The following is a 19458-nucleotide window of genomic DNA, read 5'->3' on the forward strand; positions in this document are numbered from 1 at the left end:
GTCTTTTATAGAAAGTGAATTTTATGTTTGTGAGCCAACACTGTTGAATGATAAAAGAACATGGAATATTGTGCTGCGTCTCATTATTGTAATATGCAATACACATTTTGTTATTGGAAGATAATTTTGCGTTCTCATAATTGAGTTGAATTATCTCTATTGTAGGCCATGGAGGCCCAAGGAGAAGCAGGAAGGTAAGGTTCCTATCTTTGCAGACAATTGGCATTAGTAGCAGTAGGGATGACAGTTCTTTATGATTGTCACCTTTATTCATAAGGAAAACTCTCTGATCAAAATCGGGAATTGAACCCACCACCTTCGACTTTGTAGTATACCTTTCCAACTGCATAAAATGTCAAGTGTAATTTAACATTTTATATCTCAATATATTTCAGTCCGAATTAAATAAAATTTGGCATACTTTATTCTATTTTTTTAACATTTTCAAAGAACTATTTCTAATTAATAATTAATTTCCAAAAATGTTGATGAAAATTGTGAATTCATCATCACTTTCCTGGCATTTTTCACAAAACTATGAATATTTAAATGATTCGTACTTCAAAATCTTTGAAATAACAACTTGTAGAAAATAAACTAAAATCTTTTAGAGTCATTTTATTTTCAGATAAGTTATGTTGAATGCTTATGATTTTAATATAATGTTGTTCCTGTCATTAAACTTATCAAGTATAATAAAAGCTTATTTACCCATAAATTTATAATTCATGAGGTGGTTTAATTAATTAACGTTTTTGACCAGTTATTGGTCATCTTCAGGTTTATATATATTATATATATATATATATATATATATATATATATATATATATATATGTAAGTGGTATTTGAAGACAAAAGTCGGTAGAATATGGTGTACTATGTTACAAGTATGAAATCACATGTTTACACAAAGTTAAGATCTAAAAACATAGTTGATAAAAAGAGTACATATTAAAATGGATGACAGGTAAGTAAATATCAGTATATAACAAATTATTATATTTGTGTAATAGTGATCATAATGTACCCATATTTTCACAAAGTTAAAAAATAAAACCTATTGATAAAAAGGTACATATTAAAATGAGTAATATGTGAGTAGATATCAGTATATAACAAATTATTTCGTCAAGTTACTTGTAGAAAGTTAATTACGATGTGTTTTATATTATGGATTTTAATTTAAATTACATAGTGTGCGCCCACTTTGAGGAGATCTAGTAAGAGGCATGATGGTCGAAATATGTTGTTCACAGAAGAGTAGATGCCTGTTGACTAGTTCGTCTGAGTGTTACATAGTGGTCTCTGATATTTACTGACCTCTCATCTATTTTAATATGTACTCTTCTTATCTTATATGTTTTTAGATCTTAACTTTGTGTAAACATATGATTTCATACTTGTAAATGGTACACCATATTCTACAGACTTTTGTATTCAAATACCACTAATATAATATAATAGAATATAATATAATGGAATATAATATAATATAATATAATATAATATAATATAATATAATATAATATAATATAATATAATATAATATAATATAATATAATATAATATAACCTGAAGATGACCAATAATTGGTCGAAAACGTTAGTTAATTAAACCACCTTATGAATAATAAATTTATGGGTTACTAACCTTTTATTATACTTCATAAGTTTAATGACAGAAACAACATTATATTAAAATCATAAAATCTTTTAATTAGATTTTTAAAAATATTTGTTCTTAAATTTTATACAATGCATTATTATATTAATATGATATGAGGCATATTTTGTCACAGCATTTCTTACATGTAACTTAATGGTGGTCCACATATTTTCACGTATATCGTGCCGCCATTAACAATCATTACAAATAACATTTCTTTGCAGTATACTTTATTAAAACTACCCTAATCCGACTAGCTATCTTCCCTCTTGCTGCTCAGTCCATCATCTATTTAATACTTATCCTACCTTGTTTTTGTTATTTATTATTTATGTACTAGTTCACATATGCCTTACTGTTTATACCAGGTTACTTCTATAGCCTATTCGTTATTAAATTTACTATTTGCTATAATAACTTATGTGTACCATCAATAATTCCTACTATTCACACCTTCGTGATTCTGATGCCTTGATATTAATCTTTCCATCTACTCTTTTCTTGATCTTCTACTAGTTCACTAATTAACTCGAAAAATTCTATTCACTAGTATTAACATGATATACATTTTCATAACCAACATTATTTTTTAAAATGTAAGTAAATGCTGCAGCAAAGATTTCAGTATATGTTGTTAAGACGTCAAAAGACAAAAGCATACAAAGTTTCTTTAAAATACCTCCAGATCTTTTTGAATTATGAGGGAAAACAAACGTAAAATTTAAAGAATCGGAAAACTAGATTGATTGATTGATTGATTATTCTATACATGACCATTTACATGGATGTACACGTCAGGAGAATAAATTTAAGGAGTCAGGTGAAGTGACATGCACTTACGTTAAAGAGCACTATTAGAAACAACTAAGAAGTTCTTTCATCACAAAAAAGAGAAAAGTGCATTACCAAAACAGAGGGATCTTCAAGGATAAGTATATAAAGAAAAAATAAATTGAAAAATGTAATCTTTTGACCCATAAAGGTGTAGCTTTCCTTTTCGTCATTATGCTACTGTGTGTCCCACATTATAATTCCATTCACAAAAACTGTGATAGCTGAAATACGTATTTATGTTTACTATATAAGTAAACGGTATTCATAACAATGTAGTATTTAGGCATACTGTAACACACAATTAGAAGAAAATAGCAGAATCAGAATTTGATTGACATGTGAAGAGCAGCTTTGAACTTTCTCCTTCCTAACAGAACACATACATTAAAACAGCCTGATATCATAAGTATAAGACATACTTGAAACAATAAGCGAATTAAGCCATTACAGTGGTCTAGTGGCTACAGTACATTCCATCAAGTAACTGTTTATTCTCATGCCTTAAAACAGTAACAAAACAGGCGATTTACAAACTTACTAGCTTAATATTAATATTCGTGATATCATTCATATACCATTGAACAAGTCTAACAGATGATGAAAATTGGCTAGCTAGCTGCAATACTTAATACCATTAAAAAAATGTTTTTATAGTTTTACTTTATTTAATTTATGCACTTCATTCGTGTTTAAAACTATTTAATTCTCGCTGTACAGCATACTAACATTCTGCAATTCATATTCGCGTAATGGCTTATCTTTTGCTTAGGTTGGTAGTGCAAAAAAATTGACGTCATAGCGTGCGAGTTTTTTTTAGTAATGGTATTGGAATCTGTCTCCTTTCCAAAATTTTCTTAGAAAGGAAGACAACAGTTTGGGGTGGCTGGATTGGTGGTAGGGATCATAACCACGACAGTGTTCACATTGTGTTTTTAAGTGTGGTCTTCATTTTCTAGGTTATCTGAGTGATTTTAAAAATGCTACTGAATGGCGTTCCTGTGTTTGTTATTTACTACACTTTCTCATCCTTTACTCCGTTTGAAATTAATTAATTATTCATTTGTTTACAAAGCATTGGCATTCATGAAATTCAGAGTTTCCTCAGTTGAGTAGTAAATAAATATGAAGAATATTTTACTGATATGTCATGATAGTGGTATGGATTTCTAGTTCCATACCTGTACCTATTTTGTTTGCTACATCCTAGACATATGTTATTCAGATATCTCTGCATTTCATGTACACAGGATTCCCCTATTAAAATTCAATAGGACCTAAAACGCCTAAATGAACCATAAACCTCTACAAATGCCTAAATACTATGTTTGTGCCTGAAAAACGCCTTTTTAGTATTTTGTGTATATTTAAAATAAATACGGTACTAAAATACAAAAACGCTCAAAAAACTACAAAAATACTATTTAAAATATAAAAAAAAAATTCTCTTACAAACAAATACTGCTCTGGAAAGTTCGTTTCGTATTGTTCTTAGAAGAGAAGGGAAGAAGATTTTACCTAATTTCCTGGAACCGTGTTTGTCTGAAAAAGTCCACCCTAGCATAAAAGGGGTGACAGGTTGTTTCGGTTAGGCGAGAAATGACAAATTACTTTCAGCTTTATTTAGCCTTGTTAGGCGAAATGAAACTGACTAATCAGCAATCAGTTTGGTAGAATTTGAGTTCTCAGTTTAGTAGCATTCATTGTCAGCATCAGTTATTTTTACGTAGTAACTCCACCTAAATGGAATATTTGCTAAAATTAAAATTGTTAATTGTTAATTTTATATAAACTCCTAAAAGCCCTATATTGATTTATGTAAAGACCTAAATGTCTTTTTTTTTTTTTTTTTTTAAGCACACACATAGACATCTGTTCCCTAGTCATGGTATTATTTAATGATAAAGCTTCGAAGTAAACTGTTCTAGGTTTCATCTTGGAAGTAAACCATCATTCAAGAATAAGAACACCAAATTTTCATTTAACAGTTTGATAACATAATGATAATGGTAACGTAAAGTACTGTTTTCATTAATACTTATTGTTACGAGGAACTTGGTATGGTAAATAGTTTTAGATAACATGAAACACTTTACTCTTCTCTAACTGCAAAACTGTATAGTACAGTACATTTTTGACGTTATGTCTTATAGCTTTCTCTCGTAATATGATACACGATGTATTTATAGCTGTGAAGTGAATGAATTTGTAGTTGTGTCTTAGTTTACTGTTGCATTATTTTGCCCTATTTTATATCATTGAAATATAAGTAATGAAAACACTTCCTTACTTATATGAAGAAGTAAGTACACTAAGTATGATGGGCATTATTCTTGTTATGGTTCATTATACAGCATTTTGTCAGGTATGTGCTTGGAAGACCTTCCAGAACCTCTTGTTTTTAATGTTGATGTATGGTGTGTAATTATAACATGTGATATGCCAAGTAGTAACTTTTAGTCTTAGAACAAGACTTTTTTTATATATATATTTTGTTATTCGTTTGTACTGAGCAAGACTTTTGTGATAAGTTTTATGGAAGTATCATGTAAATTCTATAATACATTATGTTGTTAAATTTGTGTTAGTCTGCTTCTTTCTAAGTATGAATATTATACCGAGATAAGAGTTTCTCTTCATCTATGAAGCAACAGTAATATTTCAAAGCTCGTATTCTACAGAAGTGACAGTTTGAGTAAGTGACATTTTTGTGCTTTTAGACTTCTTTGGGTTAGTCATTTCAAAATTATTTTATTCTTTTACTTAAGATTTGATAAATTTGTTGTATAAACAATTTTACCAAATCTTCAGTGATAAAAAGTGTTAAAAGTATTTAATCAAGATGTGTGTATGTGTATGTATACAGGGTGTTAAAAATAAAGTTTACGTTTCAGGGATAATAGAGGAGGTAAAAACAAATATCTTTTGAAAGTGACAAAACTTTGGCAGATGTGCCGTTTATTGTGTATGTAAGTGCCAGTATAATCCATAAAGAACAAGACCAATTGTCGTTTTAGAGGTGGTGTTCAAACTGCCGTCCATTGAAGGCATTGCACAACTGGTACCTTCGTACTATGGAGTGTCTGTAATTTTCAAAAAGGCCAACATTGTCTCTAATAACATGTGCAGCCTCAACAACTTGAGCAACTAAGTCTTCTGCCGTACCGATCGGTGTCTCATACACAAAACGTTTCACGTCTCCCCACAAAAAGAAATCCGTTGGGGTTAGGTCCGGTGATCGAGGTGGCCACGGTACCGGCATGTAGCATTTAGCATTTAGGTGGTTCCTGAGATGACGATCAAAGTGTGGAGGGGCACAGTCATGCTGAAACCATATTCGTTCTCTGATGTTCAATGGGATATTTTCTAAAAGTTCTGGTAGGACGCCGCTTAGAAAAACAAAATAATTACCACCACGGAGACTGTTAGGTAACAGATAAGGTCCTACAAGATGGTCGTGCACAAACAGAACTAACCAGTATGTGTTGTGACGAAAGTCAAGTCATCTATCCTTCAGGCCATCTAGCGGCAAAATGGCGCATCTGCTAAAGTTTTGTCACTTAAAACAGATTTTTGTTTTTATCTCCTCTATCAACCCTGAAACGTTGTAAACGTTATTTTTTAACACCCTGTATATGTGTGTGTGTGTTTGTGTATTCACATGAAACCTTTACAACTTCAGATGTAAATAACAATTTTTTGAGACATGTTATCTGAATGCGATTTTCTGCATGTTAATTAGAAACTGTCAAAGTTTTAATGAGAATATTTTTGGATTGTTGAAATGAGTTTTTTGGTGAAATCTGAAATCGAAGGAGATATGGATACTTCAGGAGATGGCACAATGTGTATCCTGGTTTATCAAGATACGATCAGTAAGCCGTAGTAAGTCCATTTGCAGTGCCGCCAGGGAATTGAGCTTGCCACATTCAACTGTCCACAAAGTTCTTCACAAGAATCTGAGACTGTACACATACAAAGTTCAGCTAGTGCAAGCTTTTCAGCCAGATATCGTCCACACCGCACAGCATTTGCTGTGTACATGCTGGCTAGAATTGATGCCAAAGAAGGATTTCTTGAGGGACAAATGCACCTTGCACACGTTCAATGTCCTCTACACTTGTGCTTTGCCGTCCACTGCCCTTTTGTCGCAGCACACTCCAGTCTCTCTAAATTTTTGGTGCCACTCCCGGATTGTTGGCCATGATGTCAGTTCTCTTCCATATTGGGTCCAGACGTGATGTTCACCTATGTATCTTATCATGCTTCAGTAAACCATGATACACATTGTGCCATCTCCTGAGGTGTCCACATTTCTTTCGCCATCAGATTTCATCAAAATTCACACCTGCAATCAAAAAAATTCATTTCAACAATCCAACAAAATTCCCATAAAAACTTTGACAGTTTCTGACTAACATGCAGAAAACCACATCCAGATAACACGTCTCAATAATTTGTTATTTACATCTGAGTTGTAAAGATTTCATGTGGACAATCTGTATTTTTTTATCTTCGATCATTTTGAAATACTATACAGTGCCATTCTAATGTCGTAATGAATTCACATTAGACATGCAGCTGTGTTTGTATCCTTATACTCGATATAACAATTTCATTTAAACTTGCAGATTGAGATCCTTTGACATAATTATGTTGATAATAATTTGACATAAAAAAGGCCAGTTTACTCTTCCTGAGTGATGATTATTAAAGTGATATATTATTTTATGAAAAGGATAGGCTGACCATACGTATCATTTTGAATAGGACAATACTGTTATTTTCCTATGTCAATCATAACCTAAAATCATTATTGCTTTATCTGGTGAATTGGTGCACATTTTTTAAATGAATAAAAAATACCTAGATTTTCAGAATTTTTGTAATATAGTTGAGTTTATTCCCTTTCTGTCAGGAAGTACAGCTACTGTCGAAAGAATATTTTATATTATGACTATTATATGGTCGAAGGAGAAATTTACATTAAGCATTGCAGCAATGAGAACTATATTAACTGTAAGACAAATTGGTGACATAGAGTGTGATAGGTTTTATGACAAGGTAGCGTACTGATACGCCGAAATTTGTAATGTAAATTAAGATCTTGTGGGAAATATTCAGTGTTATGATCGTGGTGAAATGCAGACCCATTCCTCTGCACCAAGCTGAAGTTTTTTGTGGTTTTTATATCAAGATTAACTATTAAGTTCAATTTAAAATAATGAATCCTACAATGACTTTAATTGTAAAGTATGAATGAAGTGGAATTTTATTAATATATTCTATTTAATCCAATTGGATTATTTGATCATGTTTGATGTAGAAACATTTTATCAACAGTAATCTCACTAGAGGTTTTGATTTTATCGATAAATCTGCAAGTAGAACACAAGTAAGTTTATCTAGAGAAAATGAAAACTCGAGTGGAATTTAATTGTTTATTACACGATTAGAAGAAAGTATATAGAGATTAGAAGAAATAAAGTATTCTAATACAATAAAATATTAATTGACTTGTTAAAATTCTATTTCATTAATGTTAGTTTCACAAATGTTTGAACAGAGCCGCCATTTTCAGTTAACTGTCTATGCGGGAAACAAATGATGATCACAAAGCATGTTTGAAACATTTTGAAATGTTGGCAAACAAAAAACTAAATGTTAGGGAAGTGATAAAAACAAACAAATGCTAGGGAAGTGATAAAATTATGGTGATAAGCAGCCATGATTGGTTGAAACACGTCCTTTCATACCATTTTATTGGTCAAAGGTAGTATAACATAGTAAAAGTGTAATAGACAAAACATTTTTCATTACTTTTTTTTTTTTTACAACATAACTCTTCGCTTTCCTGTCCTGTTTTTGTCTCGAGGAATTATGGTCAGCCTAGAAAAGGAATACAGTAGTTTTATTTTCTCAATAATTTAAAATGTTAAGTTAACAATAATTAGACTTGCCACCATTTGTTTTATAAATCCTCCTTAAAATTAGCGAGACTTTGTCTACAGATAACCTGATAAAAAAAATCAGCCCTTTTACAGCACTTGAAACTTTCTTCTGTCATTGTGATAAATGCCAAATACAAGATAGTAGCCATACTGTACGTTCCTTTTGATAGCCTAACGTCAGCCCTTACATAGGGATGTGCAGGCAATAATTTAACAAAGAGGGGAGGAGGTTGCTTAATAATAATAATAATAATAATAATAATAATAATAATAATAATAATTTTTTTACCTTTAAATAGGTTCCAAACTGCGATTTTGTTCACCGATGGGTTCAGCTCAGCTGTGGGATGCACTTGAATGTCAGTAGCAAGGCGATGATTTCCAACCAGGATAGCACAAAGTGGACCACATCCCATTCTTTCATAGGTTTGCCAATAAATTAGTCATTGAACTGGACAAGTGGGAGACTATAAGCTTACGTATTTCACAAGTGACAATATCATTCATTACACTAAAGCCTCTTTCACCATCACGCTGCTAATGGTGATAGAATTAGCATTTTTTGCGGCATTGGCTGTAATTACTGACAAAGGAACTTTGTTCTTTTCTATTAAGTTATCCTCCACGAAGTCATAACTATAGAAAGTCTTCAACAAGCAGTTCAAAAGCCATTAATTCCCATATTTTCAATCGATCGCTTTAGCAGAATGTAGAATAGAAGAAGGTTAAACTAGAAAAATGCGTTTATTTTATTGATTTTTTTCTCGTGAGCCATTTTAACAAGAGGCTCGGAACAAATATAAATATTTAACAAAGGGCTTGCAAGAGCCCTTATTAACCCCTTCCAGCACATCCCTGCCATCGCATATATGTAAGTTAGTACAATTACAAATCAAGGAATCCCATCCTATTTGCTTATTTTTGACAGCTGCTGTACATACAAATTTTATCGAAGATTTTTTTTTTTTGGAAGAGGGGTCATTTTAAGTATTTCTATATATTATTATATGGAAATTTTGTGATTTTATTCTGCTCAACTTTCGTTTTCATTATGATTTTAATCATTTCCACCTTCACTGTAAGACTGATGTGTAGGCCTAATATGAACAATCGATATCTGTAGTAAATGATTTGCAGTAAGTGGTTGTTCTGAATTGTTAGAGTGGAATATTATACTGTAATTTGTTTTTAATTAGTACATCCTTAAAAGTGAACTCATTGATGTCCTGCAATTAACATTTGTTAATAAAAACTTAGAATAAATGAGAATATGAAATACCAAGTTATTCAAAATGTTGTGACCAGGGGCGGACGCAAGATTTTTTTTCGGGGAGGGATTTGAGGAGATAGTAAAAATGGAGTAATGAGAAATAAGTTTATATACTCACAATTTGTTTCCGAGTTACAAACATTTACAAGTTGGCCTGAGTAGCGTACAGTAGTCGGTATAGCCTTCTGTGCTCGAAGTTGCGGGTTCTATCCCAACCCAGCTCGATGACATTTAAGTGTGTTTAAATGCGACAGGCCTCATATCAATCGATTTACTGGCATGTAAAAGAAGTCCTGAGGGAAAAAATTCCGGCACACCGGCTGATATAACCTCGGCAATTGCGAGCGTTGTTAAATAAACCATAATTTTTTAATTTTGACATTTACAATGACTGCAATACAAAAACAATGACAGAATGACATTTACAGAAGAAGGGGACGAGGATTTTTAGACATTTCATCCAGTAGACTACTTCATGAGCTTTTACTTCTACATTTTTATGTATATACATCAAAGCCAGTCCATTTAATCTGTCTGCTCTCATCGTGCTCCTCAAGTAAGTCTTCAAATACCGCAATGTTGAGAACGACCGTTCTGGTGTTGCTGTAGTTACAGGCAATGTGCAGAAAAGTTTCAGCACCTTGCGAGTGCAGGGAAAAATAATTTCATTGCACCTGTTCAAAGATGATATAAAATCAGTAGGTATCAGGTGAAGATTTTTCTGATCAAGGAAATTTCTTCTCCACATCTTCAATTCACTGGTGATGCATCAACATCATTGGGCCACTGATTTACTATAGCCTCAACAGCAGTTTCTAAATCTTCATCTGATGCTCGCACTATGTTTTTAGGCAACAAAGTTTGTATGGACTTTAGGATTCCCTTATGATTTAAAAACCTGTCCTTGAGCTGACTAATGAAATAGTCTAAGAAGAGAAGGAAAATTAAGAGCCTAAAATACTCTTCATGACTCTCTGTCTTGAAGTAAGAACGCTGTGTTTGTCTTCCTGCAGTTCTTGGAATTTAACATTTTAGCAAAGAGAAATTAAGTGGAAAACTTTCTAATTCCTATGCACATTCACGAATTAATATTAATATTATTTTTGTTTCTTCTTTAGTATTTTTCTCAAAATTTCGGGAGGGGATATATCCCCTTAATCCCCCCCTTGCATCCGCCCCTGGTTGTGACCAACTTGAATCGTTTATTACTGCATAACTGTTTGCACAATTCTGGTACACTTTTGTGCAAATGAAAGAGCAACAGTCAAAGTTCAAATCTTCAGAGTTCGATATATGCACCTCGAGTTGTGTTGTTCTGAGGTTGTGGCAGCCATTAGGTCGAATTCTGTTAGCCCTTTATGATAGAATGATTTAGTAGGTAGGATGGATGAAGATGATGATAATGATAGCCTTTTATGATAGAATGATTTAGTAGGTAGGATGGATGAAGATGATGATAATGATGCCAAAATAAGCCCAGGGTCTGGCACCAGAAGTTACTCAGCATATACTGTATATATTTGCTCTTAATGGGTTGAGGGAAAACCCCGGAAAGGACCTCAACCAGAAACTTGTCCCAACCAGGATTTGATTCTGGATCCAATGGTTTTGCAGTCAGTTATGCTGAGCACTACTCTAATGTGGGAGACTAAGCAGCACATCATTTTGAATAACTGTGTATGTCAAGATTGGCTTTCATCTGGGATAAAAATGTAATAATTTCTGTTGTCATTTATATGACAATTATTCCAAGTTCAAATTAGTTCATGAAATTCAATTTACATAACATTATACTTACTTACTTATTTATTGGCTTTTAAGGAACCCGGAGGTTCATTGCCGCCCTCACATAAGCCTGCCATTGATCCCTATCCTGAGCAAGATTAATCCAGTCTCTACCATCATATCCCACCTCCCTCAAATCAGTTTTATATTTGTCTGAATCTTTGTGTCATGATTGCGAACGTTTGAATAATTGAAGACCTAAAATTCAAAAAGTGCCATAAAATGAAGAAGTCTTTGAGCCTGTATTTTGGAAGATGAAACAATACAACATTCTTCAAGGATACATTAGCACATCCAGGATTCAATGCGATTTCAGGTTGATGCATGTATCTATGCTAACAGGAGCCTTTTTGAGCATTTCCTGTGAGACAGATTTCCATGTGGTATGCTGTTTTTATTTCATAATGTACTGCATCATACAATGCAAGCAGGGTGTAGAAAAAGGGCTGTAAGAAGGAAATAAAGTGTTTCCGGAGGAATGTTCATAGAATATTTTTTCATCCTCTTTATGATAGAATGTGCCTCTAAAGTTTTGGCATATATTTTAGTTACATTCTGTATAGAGATACTGTAATAATACAGATTCCGTGTGTTATATTGGTAATGCAGTTTATAAATGTATTAAACTTGCGAGCAGAAAAAAAATAGATGGAGGGAGGGATACACATGAAGAAAAATACCGGAATCAGTACTGGCAATCAACGAAGAAAAGATACACAAGTAATGATTTTCAAACTTTCTTATGGCCTTGTCAAAATACAGCAACCTTTTCTTCATTCCTTTATAAATCTCTCTCACACAGGATACTTAACCTGCTGCAAAGAAAAATTAATACAACACTATTAAAAGAGCGAGTAAGACAAATTATAAATTCAATGCAGATTTTCCTATTACATAAGATTCTTTTTTTTTTCTAAGTGACGAAGTTGTTTATGAAATTTGTATATTTAAGTATGAGTGAATACTGGAATTATTTTCTTATTGATTTTGTCTTGTGAATTTCAGTGTTTTGCCAAGTTCTTGTGAACAAATCTATAATATACCATATTAAATTCTCGTATTTGTTACGTTTTTCTTTCTTGAGTGGTTCACCTTGTAAAGCGCATTATTGATGCTGACAGTACTAAAATGTTTTTATCTCGGTATCTTTAGTTCAGTTTTGTCACCTGAATAGACATGCAAACTATATTAGCAATTTTCTGCACTTCAAGTTAGCTTCGACAGTACGGTAGAAGCTTTGGACAGAATGTTAAAAACCTTAATTTATATATTTTCTTGAAATTTTAGTTATTCAAGATGCCAGTAGAATAACATGAATTTCCTTTTTTTTTTAAATTAGTGATAAACGCGATTACGCAACTATTTTCATTTGTTACTTCTGAATTCATCTTGTATGTTAGGGAAAATAATCACATTTTTCAGATCATGATACTAAATGACGTAAAAAGAAGTGATAACTGAATGAAAGACGTAAAGATTTTAGAGTAAAAGTATAAGAAATAGAACCGTTGAGAACTGCAGAGGTCAGGGAGACAGGAAATCAAACGTATTTTACATAAAATTATATTATTAAAAAATGCATATTATGTACAGTTTAGAAGAGTTGTTATTGATGTCATTAACACATATTCATCACTAATGCGCAGTATGTTCCCTTTGTTGAAGTAATCTAACTTTGCAAATAACTTGACCTACATGAAACTGTACCTACTGTACTACAAATTATTTTGTTCATAATTCTCACCTACAAGTAACAATAGAACAGTCTGTGATTAGATAGTAGTCCATTGCAGTACCCATCTGTTTATGCGTGAAAATCTTAACTGTTCCTTTTGCAATTTTATTGGTATAATCACTGTTATGACTACTATCTCTCTTTAGCTTTTTACATTTCAAAGTACTTTGAAGCTTTCATGACTAATTTAGATATTATCTGTTATAAGACATTAACAGACTATGAACAAGTTACATATTTTACGCTCATTTGTAAATTTAGATCCGAGATAATGTAAAGATTTATTTTATTTCGCTTATTGTATTATTATTCAAGTTTTCTCGTATCGTTTCATTTACATTTATTGCGAGACATTCGAAGTAAGAATGGTCTGAAAAGAAATATAGTTAATTCATCATTTTTTACTTTGATTGAATTAAAAAAAAAACTTGTAAATGTCCTCTTTGTTTATGTATGTGAGTGATTAAATAATATAGGTATGGTAATGAAAATGTAGAAAGAGGAGGTAATAGAAGAGTTTTAAGTGATATTCAGTTGTACATCTTGGTGGACGAAGAGCCTTTAAAACTAGATTGGTTATATTGAATACATATCCATTCGTTTTGATAAAACTACGGAAAACATATATCATATTATTTTTAGTGTAACAGCTTTCAGAATTACAAAACACTGAATAGTTACACACACAGTAACTAAATTAATTTTCTCCCCCAACCCCCAACATTGTGTTACTAGGTGTTAAAATATATTTCACTATGTTAACTTAATTATGAAGGTATTAAAATTTGTTGCAATTATTTTTATGTAAACCAGAAATTTCCTAATTGAAGGTAATTCATTACTACAAAATCGATGTCATAACCTTAAATTGCATGAATGTAATGAAATGGATGTTCGTACTGATGATGAATTAATGTTTTCTTCTCTCTCCCACAAGAATGGTGCTATTAAGTTGCGTATATGTAAAATTTACATAAACATTTTACCTTCTACCTTCAGCAGTATTAGCAGTAGTCGAAATTGCAAAATGAGTGCTCAACATATTCCTGATGAAGTTAGTCCTGTTAATGCTTCATTATATTCGGTGAATATAATATAAAGATATAAAACCTTGGATGTGTTTATTTCTCATTTTTCAACATTTACAATCTGTATCGTATGACTATGCTAGCAGCGAAGTGGAAGTGATTTTAAAAATTATCCTAACTTGATTGCTCTATTGCTTTTTTCGTGTGTATGTGTGCGTGCGTCTTCGTGTTCAGTGTTGGTGGTGGATATTCTCTGTTTACGATCTTGCATCTTGGTAATAGGTAAAAGCATGAGTATTGGTAGACGCTTTTATCTTCTTTGTAGCTGGAGACTGAAGATTAATCTTGCCCATACAGGTGTCTGAATTGGTGCTGCTGTGTAGAGATGGATAGATTGGCAATCTGTGCAGATGTATTTCAAAGCAGTAGTGACTTGTATCTGTCCAGAACATGGCCATTACTTCTGATGAAATCTAATATGGTTGTTTGTTGAGCTGAGAACACTTATTATTGTGTTTAATTTCTTACAGATTTCGTAATTCAAAATATGGCAGGTTTTTTGAACCTTTGGTATACCATATATATTTTAATATTTAAAAACATTATTAATAATTATTTCTCCAAACTATTATGTAATATTAAACTTCACAATACAATCTTATAAGTGTAGTTATAAGATTAAGAATAAGGTGGAAGTATTTGTATACAGTAATTACCGTACATTACATACAAGGGGCAATCAATAAATTTCCGGACTGCAACACACAGGATATAAGAAACGGAGAAGTTATTTATAACCAGGGAAGCGCCTGGGATCTATCACTTGAAAGACACAGGAGAAGACTAGCCATAAGGCGTATATGGAGAGATTCCAGGAAAAATCGCAATAGGTTCCTGACATGTTTGCTCAAAATCACATGTAGATGCTCAATTCTTAAAGACAATCTGACGCTGTTTGATAGACTGACTCAACAGACATGGAAGCAATGATCTTCAGTGATATGCGCATGTATGTTTAGTCGTACAATACATACAAGTGCATTTCGGAAATATATTGATTGAACCTGGTTTAAGTGGTCAAACAGAACAAGAACTTAGGTGCATTATTATTGGTTTTGGTAAAGGTTTTTAAATTAAATTTATTACTTTATTGATTATTTGAAGTTTAAATAAAACTGCCGAGATGGCGTAATAAAAAGAATGGAGCAATTGTGGAATTAGGTTGTTTGAAGGAAAAGTCATGTATCCAGTTGAGTTTGGCTGTAACGAATATCACACCAGGTGATTTGTTGAGAAGCCATAAAATATGGAATTGTGAGAAGACCATGCGATTTGTGCAGCTCACAAGAAAGGTCTGGTAGAGAGTTACTTGGTGAATTGTAGGAAGGAACTTTCCATATTTAAGATTATGTCTGTTACTGAAAACATCAAACAGAATTGCATAGTTGCTAGAGAGTGTAAATATGTGAATATGATAAGTTTGCAAAAGTGATTCTAAAATATTCTGTACATGGGGACATGAAATAATTATTTATAGCTTACAAGCAGACATTCTGATGGGGGCAGATAAATAAGTTAAATGTTTTTTTTATCATGTTAATAATATCAAAAGAAGTGCTTATAAACATTTTTGGCCACTCGACCGCAATTACGAGGCCGTCCAGAAAGTGATTTTCCCTGGGGCCGTTTACAGAAAAAAGAACAATTGCATGGAAAAAATTTATTGAAACAGATACAGAAATTGTCAAAATATCCCCACTGGAATTGAGACATCTGTCATACCATGGGATCAATTTTTGTATCCTTGTGTCGTAGAAATCAGCCACCTGGGACCGGAACCAGCGTTTGACAGCCGTCTGCACCTCTCTTTCGATCCCATGATATGACAAATGTCTCAATTCCGGTGGGGATTATGTTGAAAAATAACTGAAAAATGGCTGTCTGTTCCAATAAATTTTTCCAATGAAATTGTGTTTTCTTTTTCTTAACGGCCCCTGCCGAACTTATTTTTTTACGTCCCTGGCAATTGCGGTCGTGTGGCCAAAATTTGTACAAGCACTTCTTTTGACATTATTAACATGGTGAAAGAAAACAAATGTAACTTTATCTGCCTCCATCAGAATGTTTGCTTGTCAGGTCAAGGAATTATAATCGATAATGTCCTGTTTGAAATGTATGGGGAAGAAGCAAAGTCTAAAGAAATGTCTTTTCAATGGCATGAGCCACAAAGATGACTGCAAAATGTGTGTCATCTATTACAATAAAAGTGAAACTCAAAGGAAACTAAAATAAGACTTCAAAATGGATCATAATCTTGAATAAGACATCGCAAGAACAGGGGTTCGGATTATTCAGTAAAATTTTATAGATATCGTCGACAATTCTGATATTGCAGACTGGAGAAGAATTTTATTTAGTTCAATAAAAGTGGCAGAGTATATAAAATTATTCATTATCATTTTAAAAAAAAAGTTCTATGAGGAGTTCATGCATTACATAGAATTTCCACTTACTGTTGAGGTACAAATGGGGGAGGGGAAATTGAAAAATAAGTGCTGGCAAGGTGACAAAGTGAAAAGAGTATGTGCAGATGGAAACTTCGAAGAAAATTATGTCCGTGTAATGTTTGTAATTGTTAATGAGTAATTTATAATTTCACTTTAATAGGCTGTCCACGTTACTTGGATAATTTTTATTCGAATTTTGATCCGCTTAAGTTTGTTTTTAAATTAAGGATAGCAATTCACTTATGAGTACACATTATACACCTGAAAGCAATAGAAGTAGAACGTCTAATAAATAGTGTACGTATTTGAAATAGTGTAGTATTAGGACGCACTTACCTTTAAATCTCTCGCACGTGCTTGAAGGTGAATTCTTTCCCGGGATTTTATCGTGAACAGCAGACAATATTTTAAATGTGAAAGTGTAGTGCGTAACATAAAGGCCTATAGCTTACTTGCTGAATTAAAACTATGCCAGATTTAAAATTAAAATTTAGCAACAAAGATGAATTGAGAATAACCTGTCTTCTCCTAAGTTCCTATCTTCATAATAAGCATTTGAACATTTAATTTTGGTATGAAATAATAACAGGTGTGAATAATGAATATGTGTTTGATGTAAAATTAAGTACAGAAAGTAAATCATCTGATTCTTAGTACACAAAAAGTTAAAGTTTGATTGAATCAATGGCAGCAAGAGAATTAAATATTTTCAACAACTTATAATCAGATTTATTCGCTAATGAGTGAAAGAAGTTGGTACAAAATGTAGTCTACTCATTTTTATGTATGTATGTATGTATGTGTGTTGAAATGTAGCTAAATGTGCCATGTAGCTCCACTTTCCAGTGGCTGCAGCTCTTCTATGAAGTGTTGTTTTTATGCGTGTAATCACAAATGTACATTCGATAACTTTTCACTTATTTCATACACTCACTTTTTTAAAATAAAAATTAGAGATACTGATGTTACGACACATTTAGTTAAGGTATTGCTAGTCACTTATATGGAACAACAAGAAATTCCTGATAACAAAAGTTAGAAATGTGGTTGATACACGTCAGAATTGTGATATTTCCAATGGAGACGACGTATAAATTAAGCTAGTAATTTAGAAATTGTGAAAGTACCCACTAGCATGTATATATAATTATTTACTTCAGGACACATTGAAATATTTTAGTCACTATAAATGTTACAACTTTACATTGTACAGAAGTATTCCACTAAAATGAAAATAAAACATAATAGCTGCCACATAACTTTTGTTGGTATGTTTTTTTATCCTTTTCTGTATCATATGAAAGTTTACAAAGTATAAGTATATTATTTATATTCAATTTCCCGAGTTTAAAGAACTTACGTTATTATTTTACTGTATAGAATATACAATATTGAATTTGGTTATAGTGTCATCAGAGGCTGAAGAAATGATGTCACAATGAACGAGTGTTCCTATAAAAATAAATGCATACAGTAAACAAAATTCAAAGAAGAAATAGTCCACACCTGTGGAATAATGGTTAGCGCGTCTGGCCGCGAAACCAGGTGGCCCAGGTTCGATTCCCGGTGGGGGCAAGTTACCTGGTTGAGTTTTTTTCCGGAGCTTTTCCTCAACTCAGTATGAACAAATGCTGGGTAACTATCGGTGCTGGACTCCGGACTCATTTCACCGGCATTATTACCTTCATTTCATTCAGACGTCAAATAACCTAAGATGTTGATAAAGCGTCGTAAAATGAAGGGTTCAGAGCCATAGTTTAATGAAAATTGACATAGCTATCATTTAGTTTGAATGTGTATGCTTTATATTACTTGCTATATGTTTCCATTGAATTATGGTGATAACTTCATTTTAATCCTGTTTTCTACGATTTTAGTAAATGGCGCTTGGCCCACTATGGTTCTGAACCCTTCAGATAACCTACCAAAAAAAAAAAAAAGAAGAAATAAAGGGTCTTCCAATAAGAGTGTCATACTTTCAAAATGAAGCAAATTGTATAAACGAAAGATGTTTATTTATTTAATTATTATTATTTTGAAGCACACTTAATGCCATTACGTATGGAAGAGAACGTCAGTTAAATGGCCGCCGCGACTTCGTTTGGTTGCGCGTATAACGGGTCTTACAACTTTCAATAACAGATAAACAAACCAGACTCAATTTCTTCACGAATAACGCGCGTGATATTGTTCCTTAGGTCATTAACTGTTTCTTGCTATTTGGCATAAACCCGTGATTTAACATAACCCCATAAGAAGTAACCCAGCAGCGTTAAATCACATGATCTAGGGGGCCAGTTAACATAACCACCACGCGAAATGATGAAGCCTTTGAGCTTATCCTTCAAAAGGATTTCATTTTTTTTAATATATCAGGGCTAATGATACTACCAGGAAAACGTCAAAACCTGGATAGACCAAGAAAAAAAGTTTGATTCAGACTGTGATAGACATACGAGATCGATAACAACCCGTGGAGGTGGACAATGTAATAGTAATATGCGTTACAAGAGCGGTATGTTGATGTTTTCATGTTCGAGGAAAAGATTGAAAAAGCGAAACGTAGTTGAGCTTTTTTAATTTCCGAGAACATGAAAACAAACATACCGCTCGTGTATCGTACATTATTTTGTGCGAAGATCGTTTATTACATACCTGAAAGAGGAATTTCTAATTAGTTGCA

General features: G+C 32.5%; 2 protein-coding genes across 3 annotated transcripts in view; both read left to right on the top strand.

Moving 5' to 3' along the window:
• LOC138695925 (glycoprotein-N-acetylgalactosamine 3-beta-galactosyltransferase 1-like) overlaps positions 1-18034 on the top strand; it is a 135982-nt gene extending 117948 nt beyond the window's left edge. The window contains exon 11 of one of the 2 annotated variants that reach the window (XM_069820333.1): positions 166-778. The gene's annotated coding sequence lies outside the window, so the exon portion shown is untranslated. Of the gene's footprint in view, positions 1-165; positions 779-8749 lie in introns of those variants that run through there. The other variant, XM_069820323.1, reaches the window with a different exon arrangement.
• Positions 1-19458, top strand: part of LOC138696028 (retinol dehydrogenase 11-like) — a 195843-nt gene that overhangs the window by 145175 nt on the left and 31210 nt on the right. The gene's annotated exons all lie outside the window — the stretch shown is intronic.

This window comes from Periplaneta americana, chromosome 1 (genome assembly GCF_040183065.1).
Source record: "Periplaneta americana isolate PAMFEO1 chromosome 1, P.americana_PAMFEO1_priV1, whole genome shotgun sequence".
Classification (NCBI taxonomy): Eukaryota; Metazoa; Arthropoda; class Insecta; order Blattodea; family Blattidae; genus Periplaneta; species Periplaneta americana.